This window comes from Lagenorhynchus albirostris, chromosome 2 (assembly GCF_949774975.1).
Source record: "Lagenorhynchus albirostris chromosome 2, mLagAlb1.1, whole genome shotgun sequence".
Taxonomy (NCBI): Eukaryota; Metazoa; Chordata; class Mammalia; order Artiodactyla; family Delphinidae; genus Lagenorhynchus; species Lagenorhynchus albirostris.
Genome location: NC_083096.1, coordinates 96,802,566 through 96,807,768, shown reverse-complemented (window position 1 = coordinate 96,807,768; position 5,203 = coordinate 96,802,566).

The window sequence follows — 5,203 nt, the reverse complement described above, 5'->3', positions numbered from 1 at the left end:
TTTCAGAGTGAAACAGAAAATCTGCATTCATATTTTATTAGCTATTCCATAATGCTCTATATCTTTAAAATAAATAGCCTTTGGCACTCCATTTCCATCTTTATGCTAAACCTGTTGTTTTTTTCCCGCAGTTTTCTCCCTCTTGGAAAATATACTGTGACTTTCCAGAATTATTTTCTCAGCTTCTGACGAAGCAGTTTTTTCACGCTTCTTCATATTCAGAGAAGTTTGTTGATTTTTTTTAAGTTCTCATAACGACAGACTCTACACTCACCTCAGTTCTAGGTGGTATTATACTTCACTGGGAGGAAAGAAACCAAACGAGCAGAATGAAAATAGCTTGGGTAATAACTGCTATGCTGTGCTGGTGTGACATTTAGTTAAGATTTTGTCCTGTGAAAAATATCAAAGCAAATCTCATCCTCTATAGAAAAATAAGCATGTAATTATAAAAACAAAAAAAAATACAAGAAATTCACAGTGATGACGTCAATCGAAAGTATTTACTGAGAAACCACTATGTTCTCAGAACTTTGAGTAATGTGAAAAGAAGTTTAGGGCATGGTACCTACTTCAAAGGACTTTAATGCTTTACATCACACCTTTGGTACACCTTTAATAGTGAATTCTTCTTCCACGACGATATTAATAATGTAAGAGTCACATTTTGGTCGGGTTTGTATTATACCTTTGATCATTCACTATTCATTGAATGTTTCTCTAAGGATCACCTCTTTTCTGTAAATTTGGATCACTTTTTCTCTTGAATGAAAATATTTGGATTTCAATAGAGTTCCAATCAAAGTTCTTTCGGCTGCAAAGAAGAGTCACCCTTTCACACTAGCAAAATAGCAAAATAGGGGGTTTTATAATGAGATGCAGAGGATCTCAAGGATCCCAAGGTGAGGTTCATAGTGTATACTGTAGCAGAGCTGGGAATCAGAAACCCAGGAAATGAATTCATTCTTATTATCTCTGTGGAACCATGTTATCTTTTTAATCTTTGTGCTGCTTAGTGTTCTGTTTCTCCTTTCTGCTTACTAAAAATATATCTGGCTCAACATGGTCTCCAACTCCATCACTACATCATGAACTCTTAGTTTTAGCAGCCACCTTTAGTTAACAATGTTCTCTGTGCTCTTCATTCAAATTCTTTTGAAAGGATGTGGTTGGCTAATGTCTGGAACTCCCTTTGTTCATCCCTAGTCCAATCACTTTTGGCTGGAAGGTAGGTTCATGTAATACAACATGGCTGTTTAGTTCTGCTATTTTAGTAGGGGCTGTGGGTGGATACAGTTTCTCTTGAAAGGGATGCTGTTACAGGGGGTATTGAATGTTTAGTATCAGTTATAACTGTGTTAGTATTTATTACCAAATCTGACTGGACAAAATTCCCACAATACCAGTAAGAATATTCAAGAATAGACATCCATGTCTATTAAGACTCACTCATTCCTAGAGATGTGCCTTTTATTCTTCATTAAATAAATATTTTTGCCAGGCACTGACTTAGGTCCTAGTAATACTGTGGTGAAGAAGACAGGAGAGGTGCCTGCTTTCATGGAACTTGTATCATACTGGTGGTAAGTAGAAAACAAAAGTAAATAAATCAGTACATAACATAGTATGAGAAAATGTTAAGTGCTATGAAGACGACAAAACTGTGATACAATAAAGCGAATGGGAGTTTAAACTGAGATTTCAGTGAAGTCCTTTCTGAGGCAGTGATCTTTGAGATAACATCTACATGGTAAAGGAGCTATATACAGTTATAAGCATTTTATGTGTATTAACTCATTTGCACCTCACATTTAGCTTATGAAATAATTATATGTATTTTCTGCAATTAATGAATGAAGAAACAAAAGCACAATCACCCAGAGGAGCTTCAAGATGGTGGAAGAGTAAGACGTGGAGATCACCTTCCTCTCCACAAACGCATTAGAAATACATCTGCATGTGGAACAACTCCTACAGAACACCTACTGAACGCTGGCAGAAGACCTCAGACCTTCCAAAAGGCAAGAAACTCCCCACGTACCTGGGTAGGGCAAAAGAAAAAACAGACAAAAGAATAGGGACAGGACTGCACCAGTGGGAGGGAGCTGTGAAGGAGGAAAGGTTTCCACGCACTAGGAAGGCCCTTCACAGGCGGAGACTGTAGGTGGCAGTGGGGGGAAGCTTCGGAGCCACGGAGGAGAGCACAGCAACAGGGGTGTGGAGGGCAAAGTGGAGAGATTCCCGCACAGAGGATCGGTGCTGACCAGCACTCACCAGCCCAAGAGGCTTGTCTGCTCACCCACCGGGGTGGGCAGGACTGGGAGTTGAGGCTCGGGCTTCGGTAGGAGCGCAGGGAGAGGACTGGGTTTGGCGGCGTGAACACAGCCCGAAGGGGGCTAGTGCACCACGGCTGGCTGGGAGGGAGTCCGGGAAAAAGTCTGCCGAAAAAGTCTCTTGCCAAAGAGGCAAGAAACTTTTTCTTACCTCTTTGTTTCATGGTGCTCGAGGAGAGGGGATTAAGAGTGCTGCTTAAAGGAGCTCCAGAGACGGGTGCGAGCCGCGGCTATCAGCACGGACCCCAGAGACGGGCATGAGATGCTAAGGCTGCTGTTGCCACCACTAAGAAGCCTGTGTGCAAGCACAGGTCACTGTCCACACCTCCCCTCCCGGGAGCCTGTGCAGCCCACCACTGCCAGGGTCCCGTGATCCAGGGACAACTTCCCCGGGAGAACACATGGCGCACCTCAGGGTGGTGCAGCGTCATGCTGGCCTCTGCTGCTGCCACAGGCTCACCCCACATTCCGTACCCCTCCCTCCCCCTGGCCTGAGTGAGCCAGAGTCCCTGAAGCAGCTGCTACTTTAACCCCGTCCTGTCTGAGTGAAGAACAGATGCCCTCAGGCGACCTACACGCAGAGGCAGGGCCAAATCCAAAGCTGCACCCCCTGGAGCTGTGCAAACAAAGAAGAGAAAGGGAAATTTCTCCCAGCAGCCTCAGGAGCAGCGGATTAAATCTCCACAATCAACTTGATGTACGCCGCATCTGTGGAATACCTGAATAGACAACGAATCATCCCAAATTAAGGAGGTAGACTTTGGGAACAATGATATATATATATTTTGTTCCCTTTTTCTTTTTTTGTGAGTGTGTATGTGTATGCTTCTGTATGTGATTTTGTCTGTTTAGCTTTACTTCTACCATTTGTCCCAGGGTTCTGTCTGTCCATTCTTTTAAATTATCATTACTTAAAAATTTTTTTCTTAATAATTATTTTTTATTTAAAAAAATATGGGGATATTAAACAACATTAAATGCACCAACATTCGAATTATAGGGGTCCCAGAAGAAGAAGAGAAAAAGAAAGGGACTAAGAAAATATTTCAAGAGATTATAGTTGAAAATTTCCCTAATATGGGAAAGGAAATAGTTAATCAAGTCCAAGAAGCACAGACAGTCCCATACAGGATAAATGCAAGGAGAAACATGCCAAGACACATATTAATCAAACTATCAAAAATTAAATAAAAAGAAAAAATATTAAAAGCAGCAAGGGAAAAACAACAAATAACACACAACGGAATCCTCATAAGGTTAACAGCTGACCTTTCAGCAGAAACTCTGCAAGGCAGAAGGGAGTGCAGGATATATTTAAAGTGATGAAGGAGAAAAACCTACAACCAAGATTACTCTACCCAGCAAGGATCTCATTCAGATTAGATGTAGAAATTAAAACATTTACAGACAAGCAAAACCTAAGAGAATTCAGCACCACCAAATGAGCTTTACAACAAATGCTAAAGGAACCTCTCTAGGCAAGAGACACAAGAGAGGGAAAAGACCTATAATAACAACCCAAAACAATTAAGAAAATGGTAATAGGAACATACATATCGATAATTACCTTAAATGTAAGTGGATGAAATGCTCCAACCGAAAGACATAGACTGGCTGAATGGATACAAAAACAAGACCCATATATGCTGTCTACAAGGGACCCACTTCAGACCTAGGGGCAAATACAGAATGAAAGTGAGGGGATGGAAAAAGATATTCCATGCCAATGGAAATCAAAAGAAAGCTGGAATAGCAATTCTCATATCAGACAAAATACACTTTAAAATAAAGACTATCACAAGAGACAAGGACACTACATAATGATCAAGGGATTGATCCAAGAAGAAGATATAACAATTGTAAATATTTATGCACCCAACATAGGAGCACCTCAATACATAAGGCAAATACTAACAGCCATAAAGGGGAAATCAACAGTAACACAATCATAGTAGGGGGCTTTAACACCCCACTTTCACCAATGGACAGATCATCCAAAATGAAAATAAATAAGGAAACAAGCTTTAAATGATACATTAAACAAGATGGACGTAATTGATATTTATAGGACATTCCATCCAAAAACAACAGAATACACATTCTTCTCAAGGGCTCATGGAACATTCCCCAGCATAGATCATATCTTGGGCCACAAAGAAAGCCCTGTTAAATTAAAGAAAATTGAATTTGTATCAAGTATCTTTTCTGACCACAACCCTATGAGACTAGATGTCAAATTCAGGGAGAACTCTGTAAAAACTACAAACACATGGAGGCTAAATAATACACTACTTAATAACCAAGAGATCATTGAAGAAATCAAAGAGGAAATCAAAAAATACCTAGAAACAAGTGACAATGAAAACATGACAACCCAAAACCTATAGGATGCAGCAAAAGCAGTTCTAGGAGGGAAGTTTATAGCAATACAATCCTACATTGAGAAATAAGAAACATCTCAAATAAACAACCTAACCTTACACCTAAAGCAATTAGAGAAAGAAGAATTAAAAAAAAACCGAAGTTAGCAGAAGGAAAGAAATCATAAAGATCTAATCAGAAATAAATGAAAAAGAAATAAAGGAAATGAGAGCAAAGACCAATAAAACTAAAAGCTGGTTTTTGAGAAGATAAACAAAATTGATAAACCATTAGCCAGACTCATCAAGAAAAAAAGGGAGAAGACTCAAATCAATAGAACTAGAAATGAAAAAGGAGACGTAACAACTGACACTGCAGAAATACAAAGGATCATGAGAGATTACTACAAGCAAATATATGCCAATAAAATGGACAACCTGGAAGAAATGGACAATTTCTTACAGGAGCACAGTCTTCTGAGGCTGAACCAGGAAGAAATAGAAAATATG